This window comes from Andrena cerasifolii, chromosome 12 (genome assembly GCF_050908995.1).
Source record: "Andrena cerasifolii isolate SP2316 chromosome 12, iyAndCera1_principal, whole genome shotgun sequence".
In the NCBI taxonomy this organism is placed as follows: domain Eukaryota; kingdom Metazoa; phylum Arthropoda; class Insecta; order Hymenoptera; family Andrenidae; genus Andrena; species Andrena cerasifolii.
This window is the reverse complement of record NC_135129.1, coordinates 2,033,455-2,050,837: the sequence shown is the minus strand read 5'-3', so window position 1 is coordinate 2,050,837 and position 17,383 is coordinate 2,033,455. Positions and strand designations below refer to the sequence as shown.

The 17,383-nt window shown below is 38.3% G+C and overlaps 1 protein-coding gene across 11 annotated transcripts in view; it reads right to left on the bottom strand.

Annotated features, from left to right (window-relative positions):
* Liprin-gamma (liprin protein kazrin) overlaps nt 1–17,383 on the bottom strand; it is a 280,018-nt gene that overhangs the window by 261,433 nt on the left and 1,202 nt on the right. The gene's annotated exons all lie outside the window — the stretch shown is intronic.

Sequence of the window (17,383 nt, the reverse complement as noted above, 5' to 3'; positions counted from 1 at the left end):
TTGGAAATTTGGCGCCCCTAGGCTAGAAAGTGTCTGCCACCCTTGCCGCGAAATATCATCAAATATTTTAATTTAAAAGAGTCGAGACAATTTCAGAATTAATTCAATACATATATCAACTCACATACGAGTTATTACTAATTCGCTGTATGTAAAGGAAGTGAATTGTTTTTAAAGTTATCTCAAGTTTCTGTGTTTAAACCCTTCCCAATTTGTTTCGCTCAAAATTTGTCGATTCCCAAAATTTAACGTCCTAGACTGCAGCCTGCTTAGCCTATACACAAATCCGCCCCTGTGTTTTTTACGCCTCCACTTCAACGAATCCCCAGTGCCATTAGCAATGATTAATTACAGAAAAAAAATATATTTCTATAGCTTAAGACATCCTTAATACAATGCAAAAAGCCGCATTAAATTATCTGTGGTAGTTTTCCTTTAATTAATTCCTAAATATCACCTATTTTTATGTGCTCTAGCGCGCGAGTTTCATGACCATTTTTCAGAATTTGTTATGGACAATCAAAGTACGCGTAGTACAAAAAGTTTTCCCTAAACTCTTAATCGTCCTTTTGACTATATTCACCAATTTTTTCGTTGGTAAAAAATTAGTATGACATGTCTGTATGAAGACATGAAGATTGTGCGTTTTGCCATGCGGTTGCCATGATTCTGCCCCTCGTAGGCATCAGAAACAAATGATTAATAAAGAATTTGATTTAGTAAGAATATGGCTGTCGTCTGAATCGAGATTATTCATTGCTATTATTTTTTCACAAAATGGCGCCACGTTGAACAGAAGAGTCCGTTTTCCCCCTTCAATTGTGATACTAATTTGTTAATTAGGATGACAATTTTGCAGATATTTTTATAATTTCGATTCAGACAAGAATGGCATCGTTTCGGAATATCTGTGCAAAAGGGCATTGACGTCGTAAGCACTGTTATGGAAATATTATTATTATTATTATTAAATGACCTTATTGCACCATTACAATTAAAATTAAAATTAAAATTGCAATGGCGAGTAGGCGAGGTTCAACATTAACTGCTGCTCTACAAACTAACCTAAAGAGCCGTTGGAAGATAGGAAAAGAAAGGAAATCACGATGAAGATATCGTGGCAGCTATTTCGCAGCATCATGGCAAATCGCACAATCTTCGTGTCTTCGTACAGACATGAAGGAACTAATTTTTCCAGCACAAAAAAATTTGTAAATATAGTTAAAAGGACGATTAAGATTTTAAGAAAACCTTCGTGCACCACGCTTACTTTGATTGCCCCCTAAAAAAATCTGAAAAATGGTCATGAAACTTGCGCGCTAGACCAGAATACCCCCCTAATTGAAGACGATTTTAACTCTAACTGGACGACATTGGACGTAGAATAGGTCGCTACGTCCATGGCAAGACTGTCCTACAAGTCACTACAACCTCCTCCAACTGAGCAACTTCTGCGGGGTCTTTCAGAGACGACAGAATTGAACGAGCCAGTTGTACGTCTCGCTACCAATCCGCCAAACGTTCCTTTCAGACGGACAGGTGTAGCTCGTCCCCGTCTTGCCTCCATTACGATAACGAGAGGCGAAGACGTCGTTCCTTGGAGATCGCCTTGGTAATCCCGTCCTGTTCCCTCGAACCCTCCCTCGCAGAGCGTGCGAAAGGGGATGAAAGATCGGGCAGCATTTATTCGGTCTGCCAGTTCAGCAACGTCGTAATTCAAGCTGCAGAGAGGGGTGTCCATTGTCGGTCGTAGAAAGATATCAGTGACAGTGAGTTTAGGTACTTAGTCGCGAGTCGCGTATCAAAAGGGCGAAGCTATTTCGAGGCTCGGCGATGGGTATTGTCCGTAAACGTGCCTTTTGTGCTCCAATTGAGCCTCGAATGGATCATCTGCGTCGCGGGAAAGGTACGCAGCATTCCGTGGCTTCCTTTGTTTACAAGGTACCAACCAGCAAGGAGAAAAGGCCTGGCGACTGTCCTAGGCGAGTACAAAAATTGTAGTCCCTTTTCCTTTTTTCAAATCACGTCTGCGCGCAAACGTTTCCCCAAAGTTCCTCCCCGTCGGGGGGATCGAACGGTAGAGACAAACGGGACCAAAAGAGAAGCAATAACGTCCGACCGTCGCTTGACCCATTTGCCTCTGCCTTTTGCGCAATTCAAATTGGACATTGTGGGGCCATCAATCGGCCGAGGAAGATCGCTGTATTTTTAACATTACTATTCTTTATTGCGGGCTATTTTTTCAAGTATAAAATGTAGGTTCTCCACAAGGCTGATTTTGGTCCAAACATGCTACTAACACCTGTGCAAAATTTGCGCATAATCGGACAGTATTGGGAGGTCGCTAGGATTAATCGTTTTTAGGGGCATGGGAAAGAGCTGCTGTCTGCTTTCCAATTAACGACTCCCCAGCTGACGTCCTTGTCGATTGAGGAGTACTAAGGTCGAAGCCAGATATATTGGCCGGTGAATTCATTTTCGCGAGCAGCAATCGAGGAGAAATCAACCACCACCACCTGACGATCGTGGATTTGTCATTTGGAGTTGCGGGGCTCTCGCAGAGTTTGCTGGGGTAAAGCCGCGTATTCACCTGCGCATTCGCCCCGAATGTGCATTCGGCGCGCACCGATTTTTTGCTCGTCCGGTGTTCGGCGCGTGTCCGGGGCGCGGCGCGCATTCGGGCCGATCCGCTTGTTGGCGGTCCATCAAAGCGCGCATTCGGGTCCGAACAATACCATGAAAAGGACGCCGCAAATTTCACTCAACCCCGAACGCGCGCCGAATGCGCGCTGAGCTCCGAACGGGCAAAAAAACGGTGCGCGCCGAATGCACATTCGGGGCGAATGCGCAGGTGAATACGCGGCTTAACGGGAACGCTGCTCGGCTCCGCCTGAACCTAGCCGTTTGGCTGTTATTTATTCTTAGCGTAATAGTTACGAAGCTATGCGTAGACCAATACGGGACGAAGCTATTAGAGACCATGGTATGGTACGTTTAGTAAAAAGACACGTGTACACGGGTACACGTGTACTACATATATCCGTACCTCGATCCGTGTAGCTTTTAGTACACGGGTACCCGTGCACTATTTCACGTGTATTTAAATACACGTGTATCAACGTATTTGTGTATTTTCATCAGAATTGGGCATTAACTGCGGGAGAATGGGCAATGGCGGTCACTTAAGCAATAAGTGTAATAAAACCGAGTGATGTTTTTCAATTTTAAGGATTATCGTTGCGTCTAAAAAGAAGCTCGCTTATTACCAGTAATGCCTTAATTTTTTGTATCGAAATAGGTAATCGATTAAATAAATCTTGTTAATTTTATAATTGTGTTATTAGTTACAATCTGAAAATTTGTAATCCATACTTTCCGCATATTATTCTAGTAAATATATTTAAATACATTAATTCCTTTATGAATTTCGCAATCCCCCAGAGTTCTGGGATATCTATAGATATTAAAAATCAGACGAATCAAAATACGGATTCGTTAATATACGTGTATTTATAAATACACGAGTATCTAAATTCACGTGTATTTAAATACACGTGAAATAGTGCACGGGTACCCGTGTACTAAAAGATACACGAATTGAGGTACAGATACGTTTAATACACGTGAAATAGGGATCTCTAGAAGCTATCGAGAAAGAATCAATGTTCTGACCAATAAAGCTCCTGAATTTTTTCGGAGCTAACGCACACCTATTCTGATGTGTGTATTTCTACGCTAAGAGCTCGGTTTGGCCTACACGCCAGAAGCTTGGCACTATCCCCACCACCTCTGGCTCACTCTTGTTCCGCGAGAGCGAGATGGAACGAGAGCGAGTCAGGAAACGTTGAGAAAAGGAGCACCGAGGCAGGCAAACGGTGTGGTGGGAGAATACCCCCCACGAAAACCACCGGCCAATATATCTGGCTTCGACCTTAGTGGAAACTATTTTTTATACCTGACATAAAAATATTTGTTTGCGCTAGTAACGAATAATATACACTTAAGTGTGTAAAATAATGTTCCAAATCGCAGCGACCTGTAAATACGGTTCATGTGGGCCATTCTTTTATATGCACACTAGGGTGGCCCTTATTTTCAACATGCGATTTCTTTTGCCCTCACCCCCTAATATGGATCTCCATTTCAGAATAAAATAGTCCCCGAAAAAGATTGTTGCAATCGGACAACAGGAAAGGGTGCAGAAGACCAGGTCTTTAGAATTCATCATCATTTCGTATTTCTTTAACCCTTAACTGGTATACTGTTTTTTTTCAAACGTAACTGTTATCCTGGGGTCGTGGCAGACCCCAAATAAAAAAGGACACAGAAATTTGTAAAGTCGACATTAGATCAACCTCTATGAATACCTATTTTGTTCGTAGGTAATGTATAAAATAATAGATACGTAGAAAGTTAAACTATTATGATGAAATTAATTAGAAATTCAGTTTACAAACTTAGACAACCAAATATTTTGCAGCGAACCTTGCGTGCTTGGGGTCATAACTGACCCCAGGATACCAGTTAAGGGTTAAATACGGAACAAAATTTCGGCACTTATAAATAAGGGCCACCCTAATACGCACTCCTTTTGGTTTAAGGAACTAAAACGGGCTTGTGGAGAGCAGCAACTACAAAAGAAATACTGTTTATGCGCGTGAATGGTAAATTATTGAACAAAGGATGATTTTCCACGTCGTTCCGCTGTTGATGAAGCTGAACAGGGTGGGGAAGTCAAGAAAATTCGTTTCTCTGGAGGATTATAGAGAAAGACTCGTTTGTAGCCGTAAATTATGAATCGGGGGTGCTGAGCTGGAACGAGGCGCCGCGAGAATGAGATAGATATACGTAAGTGGAAAATAGAAGGTTGGGGAACTTAGTCAGCCCCATATTTTCGCTTCTTATATCGAATACCATACGTTATTCGCTCCTCGGAAGGTGGAACTGATTTATACGGCTCTCATTCTCAGGGGCTGGTGTGATTTATGCCGCCAATATTTCAGGTGTTTGAGATTCCAGGGAAAAGGGTGGCTGTATTTTGATCCCCGCCCGCTAAAATTACACCGAGTTCGAGAGGTACATCTGCTTCGAATAAACTCTTATCTTCTTCCCTTGACATTCCCTTTCGTATTAAACGAACGTGGATCAATCATCGCGTGCCACCGTCGTAATATTTACAATCTACAGGGTGTTCAACGTAACAAGCTGCACGGTTTTTTAACCACTTTTGATAACATGGTAAAGAAACTTATCAACGATACTGTTTTGGGGTTGTTCTTAAATAACGTAAGGGTTTTTTAGGGCGGAGGGCAATTCTTAAGTTTTCTAAGAAGGGGGTGTCTTACCTAATATTTTTTAACCTAATTTTCAATATGAGTAGCCTAAAAGATGTCGTTTCATCGCGCACGTTAGACAGTTTTGTTGGAAATGGAAAAAAGTATATTACGTAAGGAAGGAAATGCGAGGGGGTTGAAACATAAAATCTTACGAATATTTACACTCGAGAAGGGAGGGGGTAAAAAATCGCCAAAATACCCTCGCGTTACAAAGGACGAAAATATTGAAAATGATTGTCCCCTTTTGGTAAAAGCTCGAAACACAAACTCTCATTAACTCGTATACATTTCCCGAAAGCATTTGCCACTTTCCCAACGTGTCATAATATTCACTGGCATGAACTTTCCTCGGTATTTTTCTGTGCACGTGTAAAGTGTTATAATACAGAAGACGGCAGGCAATTCGAGCATTCACTCGAGTAAAACATACTTTCATGCATATCGACGTTTATGGTAAAAATATCGTACAATTCCATTAAAAAAAAAATGAAAGCGCCCTTGACCTTGTAATTAAAGATAATAATTTGTACTCGTAATTACTTCACTGCAATTTGTCCTTCACTCGAAAGACACAAAGTTTTATTAATAACCCTTCCTCTATCGCTTTATAGACCGTTACGCTGAACACTCTGTACAGCAATCAAGCTGAAAGAATCGATGGAGGAATCGACCGTGTTACAATCGCCAGCGGAACTTAACACTCTGCCATAGTGGACGCGTAAAAATACACATGATACGAAATCTCGAGTTTTCAGGCCGCGCATTCTGACCTCTCTAAATATAATCTTCATCAATAAAACTGAAATTTCAGCCGGGCTAAATTAATTTCGACGGACAACACCGTTCGAGTGGAGCGGAGGCGGATGGAAGAGGAGCGCGAGAGCCTGAGTGTTCTTAAAGTAAGATAACACAACGTGGTAGATACGCGGAAGAACCACCTAAATTAGCGCCAAATCACCGGCCCAACAATTGGTTACTTAATTTATAATCGCACGAAAGTGTTGCTTAAGTGAGAAGATTTTCCAAATGAATGGGCTCGACGACGTTGCAAATATATAAATATAATGCACAGGTACGTTCTAAAATATTTATAGCATCGAGTTAATAATTGATCGTAGATCGATTTCTTCATGAAATACTTAAACGGCAACGATATCAAATTTTACTGCGTACCGACCCGCGCTCTATCAAAAGTTCTACGATTTGGGCAGAAAAAAGGGCAGTTTGTACCAGAGATAGGCAAAAAATGATTGGAAATAAAAATTTCATACACAAATTTTTATTTCAAATAAATTTTTTTTTTAAATAAAAATTTCATACACAAATTTTTATTTCAAATAATTTTTTTTGGAAATAAAAATTTCATACACAAATTTTTATTTCAAATAATTTTTTTGGAAATAAAAATTTCATACACAAATTTTTATTTCAAATAATTTTTTGGAAATAAAAATTTCATACATAAATTTTTATTTCAACTAATTTTTTTGGAAATAAAAATTTCATACATAAATTTTTATTTCAAATAATTTTTTTGGGAAATAAAAGTTTAATACACAAATTTTTATTTCAAATAATTTTTTGGGGAAATAAAAATTTCATACACAAACTTTTATTTCAAATAATTTTTTTTGGAAATAAAAATTTCATACACAAATTGTTATTCCAAATAATTTTTTTGGAAATAAAAATTTCATACACAAATTTTTATTTCAAATAATTTTTTTGGAAATAAAAATTTCATACACAAATTTTTATTTCAAATCATTTTTTTTTGGAAATAAAAATTTCATACACAAATTTTTATTTCAAATAATTTTTTTTAGAAATAAAAATTTCATATACAAATTTTTATTTGAAATAACTTTTTTTGGAAATAAAAATTGCATACACAAATTTTTATTTCAAATAATTTTTTGCCCATCTCTGGTACAAACTGCCCTTTTTCTGTCCAAATCGTAGAACTTTTGATAGAGCATGGGTCGGTACGCAGTAAAATTTGATTTCGTCATTCAGAGATGGGCAAAAAATTATTTGAAATAAAAATTTGTGTATGAAATTTTTGTTTCAAATAATTTCTTGCCCATCTCTGGTTTGTAACACTGAAGCCGTTTCAAATTTAAAAAAAATAATAACGCGAGGGAGGCAGAGTGTTATGGGGTGCAAAGAAACTGTTGGAAGTTGTCCAAATATTGTCCAAGTGGGCACTGGCGTTTTTAATATCATGACAAAAGCCTCAAGTAACCCTTTAATTAAAAGTGATTATAACGAATATTGTATAATAGACGCAGAGGAAGACCACGTAGGTATTATGAAAGTGTAGTATTCATTTTGTGTTTACGTACTTTCATATTTGAATTAACTGTTTATTTGTAACTTATTATAATCTACATAATATTTCCTTGAAGCTTCTATAACTCAGACTCTATGGTAGGTATGTACAAGTGGGTTAACTTTGACCACAAAACTGGATTTTGAAACAAATTCCTCTAGCATCTATTGTATTATTGTAATATATTGTAATGTACCTAGCAGGTATTATTCTCAGATAAACTGCATCTTGAAGTAAGGAATTAAAACTATCAATGGTACTTTATTTAAAAATAATACCTGTTATACAATAAATGCTAGACGAATTTGTTTTAAAATCTAGTTTTGTAATCAAAGTTACCCCATTTAACGGTACCACCTATGATCACATAACATTATCCCCTCAATTTAGAACAGTAATTCCCTACCGGTTTTTGTAATTTTTTTTAATACTACCAAGTTAGAATTATACTCTAAAATATCTATTTTTAATGTGTTTATTTCCCTTATTAAATTTACCTTACTTTATATGGGGGGTGGTCGCAGAATATTTGAATATTATAAAAGGAGGTCGCGATTCAAAAAAAGCTTGGGAAACACTGTTTTAGCGTGCTGATTTACTTGCTGATTGGGATACATTTGGAGGGTTGAGAAACTAATCAGTGTATATCCAACTTTCCCTGAAAATGAGTTACGTAGTTCAAAAACCTCTTTATTGTTAAAACTCTCAGATAATAAATCAATTACTTTTACAATCAATAAATTGCGGTATTGACCACGGAAGTACAATTCAGGCAAAATTATTCAGAGGACCAGCAGTGTGTATTTCGGTTTTAATACAAAAGGACTTACGCGTATAAAGTAAAAGGTGAAAAGTAACGATCGGAGAATCGTAGGGAAGCAAAGATCAACTGTTACCGTAAGTATGAGTGCATCGAACGCGACATTCGCGGCGTAATAAAATTAGTCAGTTACTAACCCATTCGACGTGCCGTTATCGTTAGCTCGTTAACTTGCATTTTTCCGCGCAACGATATGGCCTGCACTCACGTAACGCGAGCTTTTCGAGGCGTAATGCACCGTTTTTGTCACGGCACATAAACGTAGGTACATTACGTGCAACCTGTGTGTTTACTCGAAACGAGGTCGACGTAGGGAAATATGCAACGATAAGGAAGTAGGTTCTATTACAGTCTTCGATAGGGCAACGAAACTTCCTTAATTATTCAACAACTTATTTTAATATGCATCATTTATTCAAAACGAAAAGGAACGCAGCGAAAGACGGCCGCGTGAATTCGTGGGAACCGATCAATAATTCCTGTGAATCGTTAATAAACACGCGTGGATCAATTAATAAAATTCTTGCGAAGTATCGATTACATCGTCTTTTCTTTTAATGTGTTTCGGAGAGCGAACGATGTGCGTGCTTTGTTATAAATTAAAATTTAAGAAAGGACGACTTATGAATTTACTGATGTGTGTAAAAGTAATTTACGAAAATGGGCATAATTTTTTATTCGATATCGAAAAGGAGGCTTTGAAATATTAATGCAGAAGCAAGTCGAAAATATTTATTATGCAAATGGGGCATTTGTGAGCGTTAAAGAAAGGTATTCGGAGCTTCTGGAACAAATGTACACGGAAGTTGAAAAACAAACCGAGTGGAATAAAAAAATTTCATTCGCTAACGACATAAATCTTTCTTCTCATTTCACTGAATGCCGCATGCAGTAATATTTTTAAACAGTTTTTCTTTAAAATCCTGCAGAGTTAGTAACCACATAATTCCCGGAATTCAAATAGAACTACCTATGTTTATTTAAATAACACTTGCATATCGCATATTCACGACAAATTCGTTTCTAAAATTTGCAACCAATGTAAGGTTGTAAAATAGTCATTTATAAAATAGTGATACAAACAAACGGAGGGATACGAGTGTTTGCTAATCGAAAAAATCACCATTTGTATGTCCACAAACTAAAGAGTGACTCCAAAATGAGGCACTTTTAGCCCCTTTTTGGTCCCACGATTTTGGAACTGAATTTTGTGCCAAATGATAGCTTAAGATGAGACATCAATCCCGATAAATTTTCAAGTTGAGGTGACAATTAGTTTCTGAGATATGAGAGGTGAAAGAAGTGAAAATCTTCTTATCTTTTATGTCATTCCGATAATTTAAACAATTATTTCCAGGGGTGTTACTGACTGCTATCAACGAATTTGAACTTAGATTTTCAAAATTCATGGAAAAAAAATCAAATGGCCAATTTAACATTGTGGACGATATATTAAAAACGCACCTACTACACAGACATTTATATTTCTTGATTTTTTTTCGTGAAATTTGAAAATCTGAGTTCCAATTCGTTATTAGCAGTCAGCAAAACCCCTGGAAATAATTGTTTAAATTATCGGAATGACATAAAAGATAAGATTTTCACTTCTTTCACCTCTCATATCTCAGAAACTAATTGTCACCTCAACTTGAAAATTTATCGGGATTGGTGTCGCATCATAAGCTATCATTTGGCACAAAATTCAGTTCCAAAATCGTGGGACCCAAAAAGGGGCTATTTCTTGGGTCACTCTTTCAAGAGAAAAATGTTATATTCATCAGAACGTGATTATCGAGTAACAAAAGCATTAGACACACTTGAGGTGGAATCCAATGACCATTACCTACCCTATGAACGACAGAATTTTGGTGTAAAAATTTCGAAAATGGCGACTACAACCCTTCGTGGTCACAGGACGTGTACCACGCCCCAAGAGAAATTTTCCAGTTCAAATGTCGCGCCTTTACGACTTCCAAAGCGGATTTATCGCGAGAACAAATTGCCCTTTTCAACTACAAATTTCTTCGTATCCAAATTTACATATCTGGAAAGATTCAAAAATACGAAAATGCTAACTCAAAAATGTCGCTGGGGTGCAGTGAACCCAATGCGATCAATTTCTTGGCTGTTCTTCCGAATGACCCCAGTGGCCAATCGTCACGAGGTTTGAGGGAGGGGGTGGGCAGGGTGTGTGGACCATAAATCTAAAATTGTTGCTTCGGGAATTTCTTACTTTCCGAGATATTAGTAAAAAACTTTACGTATTTCTGTTGACTTATTCCGACACAACGCATTGCACTTTCCAACTTGTTCCGGGTATTAGTATTGGTTGGGGCTAGATCAGTGCAGGGGGCGCATAAAGCATGGTAGCGAACCGATGTGAGTTTGGAGATTTGAACCAGAAACTTGCGGATAAGATCCATCCTATTATACAGGGTATAATACCGGGGATCCACCTATTACAGTGTTGTCTCTCAAATTGCACGCGTTTTCAGATGCTCTATACGCGTGAAGCTATCCCCGTTACTTCTTCTGTAGTCGCCGCACAGTCGAAATACCGAGAATCAATTAATTTTCTACGACTGAGCGACAGAATTTGGGTATCACGTATCAAAGAAAAACCCGAAGAAGCCGAACGCCGAACGAAAAACAACTGCGCGTCGCCCCATACCACTCGAGCGCTCGAGGAGGAATCCAAACAAGCCGAATAGGCTGCTCGTCTCTCAAATTGCGCGCGTCCGGCCCCGACGCTCGCGTATATAGAGAGACAGAACTGTACTCTATTGATATTCAATACTCTAGGGGGGTGATTCTTCAGGCCAAAATATGACGAAAATATAGAATACAATTATTTTTAATATTACGCTTCGTTTTCGAGAAAATTGGATTTGAATTTCAGCTAAATACGAGTGCCTTTTAGGCGCCTGAGGGGCACGCGTCCAACTGTCCGTAGAACAAATTGGGGGAGGGGGCAGGATGGATCCCCCGTCAGGGCTAGCTGTACGCAGTTCAAAAAAATAATTTGTAGAAAAAAATTAACAATAATTTTTTATTAATATTTCGGAAACTAATAAATTCCTGAAGCTACAATTTTAGATATAGGGCCCACACCCCCTCTCCACCTCTCCCCACAAACCTCGTGTCGATCGGCCACTGGGGCCATGCGGAAGTATATCCAATTTCTGAATATAAGGCGCGACCACGAAGGTTTAACTCGAGGGATGATCCACGTCCCTAACGACCATGGAAGCTGTGATGCCAGATCGGGGACGGGTTCCCTCGAGAATTTCCCCCACCTCGCGCACACTACGCCGGAGCAGCGTGTCCGTGAGCTCGGCGCTTCGGAGTCCAACTCACGGACACGCAGCTCCGGCGTAGTGTGCGCGAGGTGGGGGAAATTCTCGAGGGAACCCGTCCCCGATCTGGCATCACAGCATGGAAGTGCTCTTCCTACACTGCGTTCCACATAAGAGCGTACCAACGCCCCTACCGACTTGCGACCGATCTGCGCAGCTCCCACGGATCTGACGCACACGATTGGTCGTAGCACGGTTTACTACCAATCAACAGTGTATCCCTGCGCGAAACGAGTACGCTCTAATGTGGAACGCAGTGTATAGAGAACACATTGCCACAATTCAAAATGTAATTGGCCAAAATCCTCGTGCGACACGTGAGCGAATCTAGGACACGCTGAAAATTAATTTTTACAAGAAGCATTTAAAAAGATTCGGGCAAGGTTCGTACGCTTACTAACGAGCAAAAACGAATGTAAGTTACACGATGTCGAGGCATTTTCTAAAAAATTTGTACTTGGGGCATCGTAAACGATGGACTCTATCGTTACCAGTGGCGAAACGAGGATGAATTTGTGAAGCAACGGATATTCCTCCGAATGGCCCCAGTGGCCGATCGAGATGAGGTTTGGAGGGAGGAGTGGGGAGAGGGTGTGGGCCCTAAATCTAAAATTGTAGCTTCGGGTATTTATTAGTTTCCAAAATATTAATAAAAAATTATTGTTAATTTTTTGGAGGGATTATTTTTGGAACGTAGGTGCAGGCACCCCTACCCGGCGACCCTCCCGTCCCCCCAAACTGTTTTACGAACTGCTGGACGCGTTCCCCTTACCTCGGCGTGATCCTCAGGCGCCGGAAAGGCACGCGTACCTATGTAGCTGAAATTCAAAGTCAATTTTCTCGAAAACGAAGCGCGATATTAAAAAATTGTATTCTATATTTTCGTCTTATTTTGGCCTATAGAATCACCCCCTAAAATATTGACTATCAGTAGACTAACACTCTATATAGTACGATGGGTTGCATTCGCAAGTTGCTAGTTCAAATCACCAAACTCACATCGGTTCGCTACCATGCTTTACGCGCCAGCAAGCGGGCGCGCACCCCCCGCACTAATCTAGCCCCAACCAACACTAATATCCCGAACAAATTGGAATGCGTTGTGTCGGAATAAGTAAACAGAAATGCTAGAAGATTTTTATTAATATCTCGGAAACTAGTAAATTCCCGAAGCAACAATTTTAGATTTAGGGTCCACGCGCGCTCCCCACCCCTCGCCTCAAACCATACGTCGATCGGCCACTGGGGCCATTCGGAAGTACAGCCGAAGCAACTATGAGTGTTTCAGATGAAGAACACTTTTAATCGCAACTTTGCGCTCGATTGTCTCCGTGGGGGAAGTGAAAAGACTGTCGAATCACAGTTCGGGGAGGGAAGAATTTTCGTTGCGCACGGCAATGCACGAATGGGAGAGAGATGAGGACGCAGATTCCTGAGAAAGTCTGCGGTGATCATGGTTAAAGATATTAAGGTCGAGCGTAAGGCTACGATTTAACTTTCCCTCGAAACCTTATATTCTCATATGGCATGAAAGCCGATCAATATCCTCGAAATAGAACGAATGAGTAGACGCTTCATGCTGTACAGAGCAGAAAAACATTTTCCCTACGCGCGCCCCAATGTTGGCGGATCCTATTATCGGCGGAGAGTCGGGCGACAGAGGGGTTCGCAAAAATGGATATGAAAACAGGAGTTTCTTCTAATTTCCAATTTCTGTGTGGTAGCTTGTGAACAATCCGAAGAAATGTCTGTAATATTCTACATCAATCCAAAGGGCATGAATACTTGCAACTGATTGGAAAGCGATGTTGGTTGAGAGTTGTTCAGAGAATAGCTTGAAGGGGTAAATTGTGTAATGTATCGATGAATTTTAATCTAATTGAAATTGATACGCGTGATTGTATAATGAAGAGAAATCCAGAAACCAGTATATGTAAGTCGATAACGCTTGTCTACTGCTCGCAACAATTTGGGGGAATAAACTCTCCATTAATTTTAATCACGAGGAAATTAATTAATTGTGTTTGAATTGTGGGGTAAATTTGTGCATTGTTCTGAATAGCTGAAAGGTGGAAGAGAAACAGAGAATGTTTGATGGTAACTAATCTCAGTGGAAGATAAAGCAGAATTTGTAATAGGATGGAATATGCACGACTCGAAATAAACAAAGTATCTAAGATTTAAGAATCGCACGAAGCATGAAATATTTTTAATAAATATGTTGTTTCTGCAATACGAATAATTTTTAGAGAATTTGGTATTGTGGTGAAGTGAGTAATGTCGTAATTATTTTCAGCATTATTTATCCATGTTTTGTTTTATTCTAGTTATAGATTGCAATCAATGTCGCAAGGTATATATTATTTGCCCTTGTTTTAACTTCACTTTTTCATCTAAAAATATATGACATTTAAAAATGTCTGCTACATGTACAATATAGGTATACACGAGGAAGGTTTTATTTTTATCACCAGTTACAACTATATACTTTGATGGTAATTAAAAATGTATTATAACACAATCTACCATAGAAGCCGCTAACCCTTCGAGCAAAGCCCTTTATTCCTTAAATGATATACAAATTAGAAAGTATTCCTCTCTGACACGCACATTTCTTTCAATTGTTACCCCAATTCCTTTGCACGAATAATATTACCTATCTACCCTTAATCCACATTTAAATATCACTTAAAAAAGTTACATATTTCAAACCACATCTTTTCACAAAATTAGCTTTTTTTATAAAAATGCGTGACTTTTACACCAACAAATAGATTTCACATTTGGATAACATTCAAATGTGGATATATAATTTCCTACAAAATTCGAATATTGAGTTTCAATTCAAAGGCAACTATCGTCTGTATATTTGCCTGTGAATTCTACTAATGTGGCATTAATGAATACATTAAGCAATAAACGTTGATATTCGTATAACAATGTCAAACGCAGCTTACACTGCAAAATTCTATTATTTTATCAATCTTCATGATTCAATTCATACCCATTGACATTGTCACACTGCGCTACTCGATAATTACCATATACCGATCTCTCGAAAGAATCGCATTAGAGAACCGAGAGGTACTTAAATGTAGGGGAGACCGGGGCTGGTTGTCTCAAGGGGTAGGTTGACTAATTGTTAATAACTTTGCACCAACATGTGCTCTACTGCGGAAAGATTTACTGTAGAAAGAAGTCACTTCTACTATGCCATGCATTTATGTCCCACCCCGCGATCGCACGTTTTTCAACAGTTATCAGAGTTTGTCGAAAAATTGACTTCGTAAGTAAACATTTTTTCTTAAAGATTTTATTTTTTCACGCTCTATATAGTTACAATAGAATAAATGTTAAGGGAATATTTTAAAGTTTGTTAATTAGACGATCTATTGACATAGTATTTTTTTTTACACATAAATAATTGAAGGTTATATAGATTATTGAAGTGAAAATGATCGGTCGGGGCTGGTTGACTAATAATGTTAATAAGGTTTAAATTGTTATTTTGTTATTCAGAGAGCGATTTTTATTTTTTGATTAAATTTCACTATATTATAAATACATTATAATTTATGTTTAAGTTCAGGGTCGTTCCTGAGTTTTCGCCGCTCACGTGCAAAAACAACATTTTGCCGCCCTTATTAATTAAAAATTCTTTAATTAAGAATTTAATATGCAGTGTTTACTTTCATATCTATACATACATAATTTTAAACAGTTATCATGCAAAAGAGTTTCGATTATTATACTTATTAATCAAAATTTTACATATAATAAACGGCCCGCGGCCGCCCCTAGGTTTGCCTGCCAGGTGCGGGGGCACTTTCTGCACCCCCGCCCGAAACGGCCCTGTTTAAGAAAGAAAGAACATAATATTTTGTAATAAAGCAACTCTTGTGACATTGTGTGATTTTATTACCGTAAACTGGGGCACATTGGCAGGTTGTTGAAACATTTTGTTATATAATTTAAAAATAAACATGTTTACATTTGCTTTAAGTATCCTATCATAACATTGCATTTTTTTGCGATTGTACTACAAGTGTCAGAATGCACAAAATTTGTGTCCTTTTCCTTCTTTAAGGGGAGGTTCTGGTCTAGAGCCCCCAAAAATAGGTGATATTTAGGAATTAATTAAAGGCAAACTACTATATATAATTTAATGGGACTTGTTGCATTGTATTAAGGATGTCTTAGATTATAGAAATATATTTTTTGTTTTATAATTAATCATTGCAGACAGCCTTGGGGAGTCGTTAAAGTCAAGGCGTCAAAAAATTGATCCAAATCGGTGGGACCTCTATCTCCAAAAGTTATTATCCGATTCGACTGAAACCTTGTTTATTTTGAAGATTATTCTTTTGGCTAGGGGGGGGGCTAAACAAAATTACAAAAATTACATTTTTTTAGAAAATAACGACACTTCAAGTTTGAAATCACTTTTTCCCTATATTTTTCTTCTTTTCAACGCCTTTGAAAATTATAACTTTTCAATTTTGTTGTAATTTGTTAGCCCCCCCCTAGCCAAAAGAATAATCTTCAAAATAAAAAAAGTTTCAGTCGAATCGGATAATAACTTTTGAAGATACAGGTCCCACCGTTTTGAGAACACTGTTTCAAGAAAAACGCGTTTAAAGTTACCGCATTTGCCGCTACTCAAATGCCTATAACTTCGGGAATTTTACGAATTTCAACAAATCCTTTTAAACACGTTTTCCTAAAAGGTTGAACATTCGAAAAATGAAATAAAAAAAAAATCGACATTTAGACCAGAACCTCCCCTTAATATATGTTAAATCGTTAGTGTACCGGGGTAACATCATATAGATAGCAGTAACGGGTTAAGTTTTACTAATCTGAAGCCAGTAAGATACATTGGCACTTAAATTTGTTTATTTTATTTCATTTTTTACATCTTAATAGCATTAATAGCATTAACAGGTTAAGTTTTACTAATCTGACGTAAAACAATGTAACCCCGGCGTATGCCAATGTTACCCGGTGCTGCCAATGTTCCCCCAGTTTACGGTACCACTGAGGTAAGTTCCTAATAACCTAAACTGTAAAATACCCCATACTGTAAGTCAACCAACCCCGATCCAACCAACCCCGGTGTTAGAAAAACATTAAAATACCTTAATTGTTGTCACATTGAGTCGGCTATAATAATTTAATCATATAGCCAAACGTATGCTGTATCAAAAATACTAACCGCTTTAATGATATTTCGTTCGCATAATTTATTAAAAATCAAAAACTGAAAAACTGGCCTACCAGCCCCGGTCTCCCCTACTTATTACCGTTTTCACAATAACTCCAACGACTGTGTTATAGTAAATGTACGAATCATATCTTCCCTTACAAAGTGTATTTCTTAACTTTTATACTAGTGAAAAAAAGCTTTCAACGCTTTCGATAAGATTTCAACACTTAGCATACGCCTCGTGCGGAGATCTTGATTCCAGACTGCTGGCCATATTCACGGAACACCTATAGGCGTTCCCCACGCGTGTTCTACTAATTAAGATTATTAAAC